A 12,382-nucleotide genomic window follows, 5' to 3' on the forward strand; every position below is an offset into this window, starting at 1 on the left:
TGGGAGCTCCCTCGTGCCAAAGATGCTCCATCATGTTTGTTAGGATGACTGTTGTGATGGCCGAACTGTTAATGCTTCGTGATTTGATTTGATTTGGGCTGAGGCGTGTAGTGGCCCTTCTCCTTCCCTTTCCGAGCTCTATTTGCCGGCCGCTGTCTCTCCGCCGAATCCTTTTTTTGGTATGTAACATAACTGCATGATTCCTTTAATGATGGCTTGCCGCCTGAACCTACAATGGAGTGGCGATCGTTCCGATGAAATCCCTGCACTGGCCCCTTTCAGACAATAGCTGCGAATGTTTCTTTTCTATTATTGTGTCTGTTTTGGGTCACAATCGCACATGATAGCCGGTCGATCCCCTGTTTCCTTCTATTTGCAAATACATGCAAAACACTGAACATCATGAAGAATTGCCTCTGCCGGATTTGAATATATATATATTTCACTTCCCAAGCCCTTTCGGGTTCGGGCTTCATCGCTATCAGCGCTCACCAAGGTTTCCTTTGTAATTTCTTTATACATTTAAAACACACAAAAATATATTGAAAGTGGCCTAAGCGCGGACCTGAGCTTTTCTAAAAAATCACTTATAGCACCATCGGGCCTGACTCATGGGGTCGCAAGCATATCTTAAGTGAAGGCCCTGCCCCTTTGGTTTTGCCGATAGCGAAATTCCGACTCACGACCCACCGATGCGATATCCACCGATGCGATACACTTTGACTTATACTCGAAAAACATTGCAAATACGGGAAAAATGGCCGCTGGCGGAACTGAAAAAATATACAATGGAGAATATATAACCGTTGGGTCCGGTTATCGCATCAGTATCATGTATGTGCAAAAAGGCCTCGACCTCCTTGTAAGTCCTCCATTGCGACCTGCCGATCCGATCATCGGCGATCGCTGATTGGCGGTGTCCCACGTCGCTGTCGTTGCCTGCCTTCGCCGATTGCGACCCGCCGATGTGATCTAGACCGTTGATCAGCCAGATCCGGTGACTATCGCGAATTGGAATGTTAAACCTGCGATTTTGATTTTTTGACTATTTTGGAGTGTCCTTTGCCTCCCGATAGTGTATTTCCGCCTTCCCAAGGGCTTTCCTCTTGTGATGGTTTTGACTGGTGGAAGGCCTTTAACCCAAACTTGGAGATTTCAACAGCATGCATGGATCCTTTTTTATCCCCTTGTATAGCAGCGCTAACAAATACCAACTTTTTATTCCTTCTCATTCATTGTCCTAGTAAGGAGCCTCATGTTTGTCCCTGTAATTGGGATCTCCCAATCTCCAACAGAAATCATACTATGTGACAATAAACTGAAAGGAAATCAACATGTTTTACCTCCTCTATCAATTTGGAAAGAACAGATAAGGGCTTCTCATCAACTATTGTTGGTGGTTTGCTAGTTGTCTCGATACATTCCCGAACTTTCTTTCTAACATACCCAATTCCTACCTAACGGTGTAATTCTTCTACTTTGATGGGGTTGACAATGCCTTGGCTATTAACGCCCAAGCCTTTTCCTTCATACCCCATTTTCTTTAATAGTTTGGAGCCAATTCCTATGGTATGATTTTCAAAAATAACGAAATCATTATCAGGACACATACATGAATTCAGAGAACTACTTTTTACCTCACATGGGTCACGCTGCAACTTTTCCAAGGCCTCGTCCTTTGCTTGCAGCTATCGTAGCAAACTATGTTTCTTATCTTTCTCTTCATGTAGAAGCATATTCAATTCAATGTTCTCTGTTTGAAGGTTTTGGTTGTTATTCTTTAGTTCTTCCAGGGCCTCTTCCATGGCTTGCAACTGCAACTGCAATCGCTCCTTTTCCTCTGTCTCTTTCTATAGAGTTTCATACATGATTTCCACCCTTTTGGAAATGTTGAGCATGGTCTCGTACATCACTTCTTCATCCTCTGTCACTGCACATTCTATTGTTCACGTTGCAATTCACATCAACGCAAAGACCGCTCTGATACCACTTGATCCAGGTCCAGGTGTGACAAAGGACCCTTGCAAGACCTTTTACTTTTGTGATGTGTTAAATTTCATTTTTAGAAGAACATAAATGAATACATGTGCATGTTGTAAAGAAGAGGAACATGACAATCAACAACAACATGAAAACATAATCCGTTGATAATAGAGTTCGTCAAGGAGGGACTACGTCTCTGGGCGCCAGTGTCAAGATGGTGTAGGCTGCTGCATTAAGTGTTGTCAATAGTGATGATATACATAGAGGTGATGTCACTATCATACAAGAAAATCCCCTCACATAGGAGTGGCTCCAAGAGATGTTCCACTACAAGAACTCTCAGTCAATAGACTCCTATCAATGTGACATAAACTCATGCATGATGATCATCCCACCAACATGGCATAAGAGGGATCTCAATGCAAAACATGAATGATGACAACATGAGTATCCTATCAACATACAACAAAGGGATCTGAAAACATAACATGACGAATCATGACAACAAGTACATCACATAGATGATTTAGCGTCACATCAAGCAAGAATCATGAAAGCAAGTAATAAACAATATCCCTCATCAAAATAAAACATGGATCTGTTCAGCACAATGCATAGAAAAATAAGTACATGAACACACTACATATACCTCACAACCAAGGGCCATCTGAAGAAGCGTATGTTAAACTACTGAAGTTGTTTGTGCCATCGATCTCACAACATCAATCACATGGAAATGGCTACTCGCACATGAATGTTGACACCTGCACTCCACTTAGAAAAGTGGCTGAAGAACAAAATGAGAAAATGAAAATTCTGAATGCACAATTAGGTTTGTGGCATCGAATAGTGCAAAATTGACTGCCAAATTTTTGAATTCTGAGAAATTGAGAATCTAGGGCTCAAGGAATCTTTTAGATTCCCCCTAGATTCCTTAAAGATTTTGCTCCATCGGTGGACTAGAAATCTCCTCAAAGAATATTTGGGCATCAAAGAATATTCTACCTCCTTTGTCTCGAAATCTGTGCCCGTTCCTGATTCTTCTTCCATCTTCCTGGGAACACTGACAAAAGGACGGGTTTAAAAAGCTTCATGGTGGATTCATCCACAAAAGGACCATTTGGTGTGATGGTTAAAAGTCTGAATTTGGTGGAGGAGGTCGAGTGGTCAAACACCTCCTCCATGTTTAAACTTTTCTTGTTTTTTAGAAACCAAAAATTTCTTTTGTTGGGGGTCCGCTCCGCATTAGGCGGCTCACCCCATAACCTTCGCAACAATGAATGAGTGCATTGTATGAAATGGCGTATTAATATTTGTTGTATTAATGTTTTTTGGGGCACCGTGGTTATTGGTACTCGGTACATTTATGGGGCCACCGGGTGGGGGCCGGGCCGCGTGGGTCGGGCGGGTTCAATTCCCGTCAATCCCGCACTATATATAGTGGTTACGATGTTAAAGGAGAGGCGTGGGTGGTGGGGGTGGTGGCCCAACACCACCCTATATATATATATATATATATATATATATATATATATATATATATATATATATATATATATATATATATATATATATATATATTATTTATTTATTTATTTATTTGTTTTTAATATTAATAATGCATTTTCGAAAATTTTTAAATTTGACTGAAGGAGTCTTTTTAACAAGGCAACGATTTTGCCTGGAATCTGGCCCAAGTTGGCCGGAATCCAGTGGCCACCTTCTATCCAAATTGTGGCCTCCTTAAGTGTGCCCAGTTAGCAAAAATTCAACTAAACTTTGACTGCTTCTAACTTTCACATATGGACTCGGTTTGACGAACCATTCACACCACCACGATCAGCACGATGAGATCTACGCTTTGGTTCTAGTTTGAAATCATTTTGATCACTTTCATTTTTGAGCTTCCATCAATCCTCTTTTTCCTGTATGTCTATCTAGAGCCACTTGGATCAATTAGAAACCCCACTCAAATAAAATCTATTCAAAATTCAAGAGTTGAAGAAAATCCTATATTTTTCTCACAAAAACGCACACGTGACTAATAATTCCTTATTTTCAATAATTACAATCCTCATTTTACACAATTAAAGCTTCTAGGTCCTTTCACGAGCTAAAAACATCTTATCATTTGCTAAATTTGAGCTCAGTTACTCAAAAACCCTAAATTTTACCTTTCATGTGCATTGGATAGTCTCACAATTCAAAATTTTAAATAATTCTCCCTCCACTACATCGGACAACCTCCCTTAGCCACTTGACAACTACTCATTAGAAATTTGGTCATTATGTGAATCTTACTACTTTCATTTTCTCCACTTTATCTCAATTCATTGTTCAACAAGTCCTATTTTCTCAATGGGCACCTCATCTGCACCAAGCTGAGTTGATGTCCCAATGGTCGAGAAAACAAAAGACCCTAAATTCTACAATGTTGATCAAAAGGTATGGGATCCACTGATAACTACTTATGATATAAGGAAGGCCATTCATATACTATAAAGAACTTGCAATATAATAGGGGACCATAATAATCTATCCGCATCAAACTTGATCCTAGTAATGGTCCAACACATGTATCACTTTCTATAGATGGTATTGTCGAGCCTCAAAATTAATCTTTCCCTAGCAACTCTTCTCATTCCTTTTCTTTGTTTTTCCATGAAGAAGATGCATTCTTATCATCAATGACCAGTATATACTATCTTGAGAAGGAAATTTAGTGATTTACATGTTATGCTTTTATGTTTTGTTGTTTGAATAAATTTTTGTATATTAGCTACGGAACGCAGCCTATTGTGAAGCTAATCGGCTATTATACAACTAAATTCATGCTTTAACAAGTTCTAGGTGGCAGAAAGAGAAACTAGCTACATGGGAAACTTGGAAATCATCGTGACATAGACCCTGTCCTATTCACCTAACCCAGATCGACAAAGATGATGGCATAAGACTACGATCAATGAAGAAGTCAAACACAGAGACCAAAGGTAACAAGACTCTATTTCGTAATTAATTACACATTTCACAATGATGGGAAGCATTATCCGGAATAGCTATTTGTACCTACAGACTCCAACAGCCACCATGTCTTGGATTTATGTCTTTAGTAGCCGAGTAAGAGATTCTTCACATTTGCCTTCTATATGTTTAACTATAGAATATTTTTCTCTACAAACAATTGTATGGTTTTTCTTATAAATACCTGTGTAAAGGACCAAAGAAGTAAGTAGAAATGGTGATAGTTTTATTGTGAAGCCGAAGTTTTAAACTCTATAATTCTTGGGAATTTTGTGTCCCTGTTTTTAATATGAATACCATATGTTTTATGGAAATATGAAGGAGTTTTCTTGGAATTGATTAAGCAAGCATAGCCTAATCATTTGCAGAGGGCCCCTGCACTGAAGAAGGTTTCATTTCATTTTGTTTTTCCTTTCCTAGTTAAATTGTAAATTCACCATTTCCTTTCACAGTGTTCATAATCATTTTCGTAGTAACAATGTTTATAATGCAATTTTCATCATTTTCGTAGTAACAATGTTTACAATGCAATTTTCATCATTTTCTTACTAATATCATTCATAATTCAAAGTAGCTTATTTTTTCTTGATCTCTTTCTAGTTTTTATCAGTAGTTAGAAGTTGAAATTCAGTGGTGTAATTTAGTTCACTTCATTCACTGTTTTACTAGTCTTTAAATTCTTAGTTAGATTGAACAGTGCCATTTATTATTCTTGCAATTTTATTTCTACTTTATTGACTCATGGTGTTAATGAATGTTTCTGAAGGACCCTTCAAGTTGATAATTCATCCTAAACTAAGTGGTTGAACATTTCATTCATGCAATGAGTCTTTGTTGCATCCTTATATTTATTTTCTCTTAGAACAATGAAGTACGAAATTCCTCAAATATCATCACAAGGAGATTTTCTCCCAAAATTGAGAGGCAGAGTAACTAAGTATTTCATTTAGTTTCGCTTCTATAATTAATAAGATATCAGTTGCAAATTTCACTTTCATTTTTTAGTTCATTATTTGGAAATAATGGTAAAATAGGAATAGAAACTCTGTTTTCATTTCTTGCTTAAACTTTGCTTCCAAGTCTTTCTTCAGCTCTTTTCTTTCGCATTTTTAGATTTTGAGTAGTCTTTACAAAAGTTAGACTTAAGATTTTGATAATTACATTGTAAACCATTAGGGATTAAAGGACCAAAAACCCCCAAAACAACATAAAACACAAAAACAATGAAGTAAGAAGGGTCATCTAGCATAAATAGTGCACTACACTTCATCAGTTTACGATACCTGGATTGATAATTTATGTAGAGAAATTTAGGACACTTAATTGACCAAACATTTTGGCACCGTTGATGGGGAATTGTAACCAGGTAGCCTTATCTCTTACATTAAAATAAAAAAAACAATGACATGCGTAGAGAAAGAGACTCTAGGGGTAGATTTATAGCTAGGGGCAAAAGTTCAATTCCTAAAACACCACCTACTCCACCAAGAACAAGAAAATACATACCTCCATCCCAAACTCATACTCCCAGCCATAGGACTCCTGGAATTCTAGGGGCAGAAATCCAATCAAAAGAATCTCCTACTTCATCTACCAAGACAGTCCTAGGGGAGAAAAATTTCGAATCTCCAACAGCAGGAATAGTCTTTTTCACCTCCACAGGAGAGCACATTATAGTTGAAGAATTAGGAATACCTAGTAAGGAAGAAGAAGTAGAACCTCTCTCCCATATTCCATTATTAGAAGAACTAGAAGAGGAGGAAGTAACCTTGCAAGTTGAACCCTATACTGACTCGGAAGAAACTATAATGGCAAAAGAAGAACAAGATGGAGAATTATCACGATTTGGAGGAGGGGGTAGAGGGAGAGGTAGAGGAAATAATGGAGGAGGTAGAGGAAGTAAGGGAGGAGGTAGGGGAAATAGGGAAATAGATAATTCTTTTGGATTCCCTATAGTGGATGAGGAAGCAAATGCCACAATGAAAAATATCTCACCTTCTGTCCTCCCAAACTTCTATGGGTTGAAAAGTGAGAACCCTGAAACATTTTTGTTTGAGTTTGAAGTCTTGTGCAGAACTTATGACTATCTAGAAGATACTCAAAAACTTAAATTGTTTCCTTCAACACTGAAAGGAGCTGCTTTGAAATGGTTCATGGGATTAGTCACTCAATCCATTAGAACATGGAATGACATGAAAATGGCATTTTTGGATAGGTACTTGGATTATTGCATGCCTACCAATCATAAAGATGAAGTGTTCAAAATGATGCAAATAGAGGATGAAAACTTAGAAGATTTGATTAAGAGATTCAACTATAATTTGAAAAGAGCAAAGATGAACAATTTAGATGAAGAAACCTTGAAAGCTCTTTTATTAAAAGCCACTAGATATGAGTGGATAGATATCCTTAACATGATGGGGAAGGGAGATATCTCTCAACTTCCATTAAGTGATATAGGAGAACTGTGTTTTCATCTCTCAAGAGGGAAATCTAAAACAAGAAAGAGGCCAAGAGATCCTTCTCTTGTTAGAGTAAACAAATCTACAACTGGATCTGTAAGTAGGGCAGAAATTGGCAATATGCTTGATGAATTTAAAACTGACATTCTAGGGAGTCTTAGTGAGCAATTATACACCCTTAAAATATAAAACAAGCAGAAAACTGAGGCTGATGCTTTAGCAATTTTTTGTCCAAAATTCATTAAAAAACGTGCTCTAAGGGAATGCCCTTTAGCTGCAAAGATTGTAGAAACTTGTATGATTTGCTCAGAAAGCCATGAGACCAAGGGTTGTCCTTCAATCCCAGGTCTTAAGGATGTCTTTCAAGAGGAAACAATCCCAAATTCTGTAGAACCTCTTTGTTTTGTTACTAGAAGACCTTGGTTGGGGCCACAAAATCATGGATTTAACAATCAAATGTATCTTCAGGCCCCACCAAACTAGAATTCTTGGCAGCAACCTTGGCCTCAACCTTAACCTCAACCTCAATCTCAACCGTGGGCATAAGGAGTATAAAATCCTTATGGGAGATTTTCTCAATATTACCAATAACCTCCATCATATCAGAACTATCCTCCCCCACATATTCAACAACAAATTCAGTAGCCACAACTTCAAAATCAGAACCGTCAACTTTCATTGCCATTTCCACAACAACCTCCACAACAAAACCAAAATCCCAAACTCTTACTACCATTTCAGCAGAAACCAAATCAGCTACCTGCCCAACCATTACCCACCCCCAACAATAAAAACCCTCAGAATGCTTACATGGTAGAAGGGCAACAATTTCCAACTTACATGATTACTCCTTTAGATCTTAATGATGTTCAACTAAGATCTGGAAGGATATTAGAAAATGAAAGACCTTATGTAGTTATTCAGGAACAAGACATTTCTGAGGAATATTCTCTAAAAGTCAATAAAAGTTTTGAGGAAATGTCTCTCCAAAACCAAAACATTGAAAAAGGAAAACAAAAAGAATCAGTGAACACAATTCCTACCATTGAGCAACCAACATCCACTTCTACACCTCCTTTTCCTGAAAGACTACAAATTGATAGAGGGGTAGAAAAATAGATCTTGTTGCCCAACTATGATTTTCTAGATGAATTGAAGAATGTCTGTGTCAAAATTCCTTTGCTACAAGCCATTAGAGAAATTCCAATTCTAGTCAAAACAATAAAGGAGTTGAGCATAAAAATGCCAAGAAGAAAAGCAAAAGAAACAAAAGGAATTCACATGGTAGGAAAAATAGCAGACATAATGATGGAAAAAATTGCCTTACAAAAATATGTGGATCCAGGAAGTCCAATTGTCAAAACACATATTAATGTAATTGAAATTCCAAATACATTGATTAACGTAGGGGCAGCAATAAACATCATGAGTAAACAAACTAAGGAGCAGCTTAAACTTCCTAATCTTCTCTACACACCTACCTTACTGCAACTAGAAGATAGATCAGTAATCAAACCAGATGGTGTGCTAGAAGATATTTCAGTATCCTTAGATTCTTGGGAATATCCTGTTGATTTCATGATCTTAACACCCAAGAACAATCTAGGAGGACATCCACTCATATTAGGAAGACCTTGGCTGGCCACAACTGATGCTTTTATTAGCTATATATCTGGTGACATGTATATTTCTAATGGTAATTAAACAAAGAAATTTACTTTGTATCCTCTAGCAAAAGAAATTACAGAAATAGATGATAAAGAATGGATTGATGATGAATATTATATTCAGCCTCTCTTTACTATTTCATAAATTAGTGAAGACAGTGAAATTTTGAATACATTGGAAAATTTTGAATTATCTTCAAAATAAGATCATGTGCAATTTCAAGAAAAATCTAATGTTGAATATTTGTCATCTAGGCAGATGTCTCACTATTCTATGGAAGAGTTTGGTAGCTCTACAATTGAAATTTTCCCAGGTAGGACATTGAACATAAACAAAAACTTGGAGAAACTACAACAAGAAGAGCTAATCAAAACATTACAAAAACATTATGTTGCATTTGCATGGGAATACACCGACATGAAAGGAATTGATCCTAAGACTTGTATCCATCACATCTATATTGAGGAAAATAGTAGACCTATCAAACAACCTCAGAGAAGGATGAATCCAAATATTAGGGGGATTGTAAAAGAAGAGCTCCAAAAATTACTAAATGTAAACTTCGTTTACCCAAGTTTAGATAGCCAATGGGTTTCTCCTTTGGTAATTGTGCCTAAAAAGAATGGTAAATGGAGGGTGTGCATTGATTACCAAGAATTGAATAAAGCAACCCTTAAGGATCATTTTCCTTTTCCTTTTATAGATCAAGTGTTAGATACATTAGCAGGTAAGAAGTATTTCTCATTCTTGGATGGTTTTAGTGGTTATAATCAAATTCAGGTAGCACCTAAAGATCAGGATAATACCACATTTACTTGTCCATGGGGAACTTATGCCTACCAAGTACTTCCTTTTGGGTTATGTAATGCACCTGCAACATTCCAAAAAGAAATACTAGGAATTTTTTCTAATCTGATACATGATTGTGTAGAGGTATATATGGATGACTTTACAATCTATGGAAATACATTTGAAGAAGCTTTGGAAAATTTGGAAAAAGTTCTTAAGAGATGTAAGGAAACAAACCTTTCACTAAGCCATGAAAAATGTTTTATGATGTTTACAGAAGGTATTGTTTTAGGACATCACATTTCGAGAGATGGGATGAAAGTTGAAAAATCTAAAGTTGAGGTCATCTCTAAGTTATCAATTCCAAATTGCCAAAAGGATGCTAGAAGTTTTCTAGGATTTACAAGATACTATAGGAGGTTTATAGAAAATTTCACTAAAATAGCATCCCCACTCTTCAAATTACTTACCAAAGATTGTGAATGCAATTGGAATCCTGATTTCCAATTGGCATTTGAAAGCTTGAAAGCAAAAATTTCTAAAGCACCCATTTTAAGAGGTCCAAATTGGAAACTCCCTTTCCATATTTCCATAGATGCTTCAGATACAGCTCTGGGAGTTGTAGTGGGACAAACATATTTGATTCCTTATGCCATTTACTATACAAGTAAGAATTTGACTCCCACTGAGTTGAATTACACTGTGACTTAAAATTAATTTTTAGTTGTTGTTCATGCAATTAACAAGTTCAGACACTATATAATAGGCTATGAAACCTTTGTTCATATAGATCACTCCGCAATTAGATATTTGATGAATAAACCTATTACTAATGGAAGAGTTACAAGATGGATTTTACTTTTGCAAGAATTCAACATTATTGTGTGAGATAGACCTGGAAAACAAAACACAATTGTTGATTTCTTGTCCAGGATTCAGAATATCAAAGAAGATTTTCCGGTTGAAGAAAAGTTTCCTGACGAATATCCTTTTGCAGTAACTACTCAAACTCCTTCGCTTGTAGATATCGCTAACTACTTGGTCACAGGAAAGTTACCTTCACATTTGTTTCCTAGAGAGAAAAGAAAAATTATTCAGGAAAGTGCAAGATATTCATGGATCACTAACAAATTGTATAAAATAGGGCCAGATCTTATGATCAGAAGATGTGTCAGGGAACATGAAATGCTCGAGATTCTTAAGGCATGTCATGATGATCCGTGTGGTGGACACTTCGCTGACAAGAGGAAAACCTATAAAATCTTGTCTTTAGGATATTATTGGCCATCCATATTCAAGGATGCTAAAGAATATGTTAGGAGATGTGATAGCTGCTAAAGGCTAGGGAAACCTGCTCCCTCAAATGAAATTCTATTACAAACTTAGGTACTTATGGAACGTTTTAAAAAGTGGGCCTTAGACTTTATTGGACCAATTAATCCTCCATCTAAGCATAAAAAGTAGATATTGGTATGCACTGATTATGTCACCAAAGGGGTAGAAGCCAAAACATTACCTTTTGCTAATGAAAAATATGTAGTTAATTTTCTTTTTGAGGACATCTTCACTCGTTTTGGTGTTCCAAGAGAAATTGTTACAGATCAAAGATATCAATTCACATCTAACATGGGAGAAGGGCTTGTGGAAGAATACAAGATCAAGCATAGGAAATCCATTCCCTATCATCCACAAGCAAATGGTCAAGTGGAATCTACAAATAAAGTGATTGAAGGAATCCTCACTAAGACTGTGCATCTACATAGAAGAGATTGGGCAGAAAGGCTTCCTGAAGCCTTATGGGCCTATAGAACTACATGGAGGAACACAACGGGACATACACCCTATGGACTTGTTTGTGGGAAACAAGTCTTGTTCCCTATAGAGTTCCAAATTAGAACTTTCAAGATGGTAGTCCAACTGGGACTAGATTTATCAGAGGCTCAAAGCATAGGCTAGAGAAATTAAATGAACTTGATGAAATCAGGCAAGGGGCAGTTCAAAGGACTAGTATAATCCAACAATAGAGGGCTAAATGGCGTGACAAATATATCAAGGACAAGAGGTTTCAAGTGGGAGATTGGGTGATGTTATTTGATTCAAAGTTTAAATATTTTCAAGGGAAGTTTCAAACTCATTGGCTTGGGCCATATGAGATTGAAAAAGTCTTTAGTAATGAAGCAGTGAGGATTAGAACAATAGACGAAAGTAAAACTCCTCTTCTTGTGAATGGTCATAAATTAAGAATATATCAGAAACCAATTTCAAAGGAGGAGTTCATCAAGATCTTCCAGGACAATTCTGAAATGAAGTTAGTGAAGAAGAATCCTTCTTCTCCACTAACTTAGTATTTATTTTTCCTATATAAAAATAATAATAATAATAATAATAATAAATTGTATAAGGTTGAAAACCAATCATTGATTGGCATGCTTATACAGAAAATATAGGGTGAAAATCAG

This window comes from Pinus tabuliformis, chromosome 5_1, assembly GCF_031772625.1.
Source record: "Pinus tabuliformis cultivar Carrire ecotype Pingquan chromosome 5_1, CPIR1, whole genome shotgun sequence".
NCBI lineage: Eukaryota > Viridiplantae > Streptophyta > Pinopsida > Pinales > Pinaceae > Pinus > Pinus tabuliformis.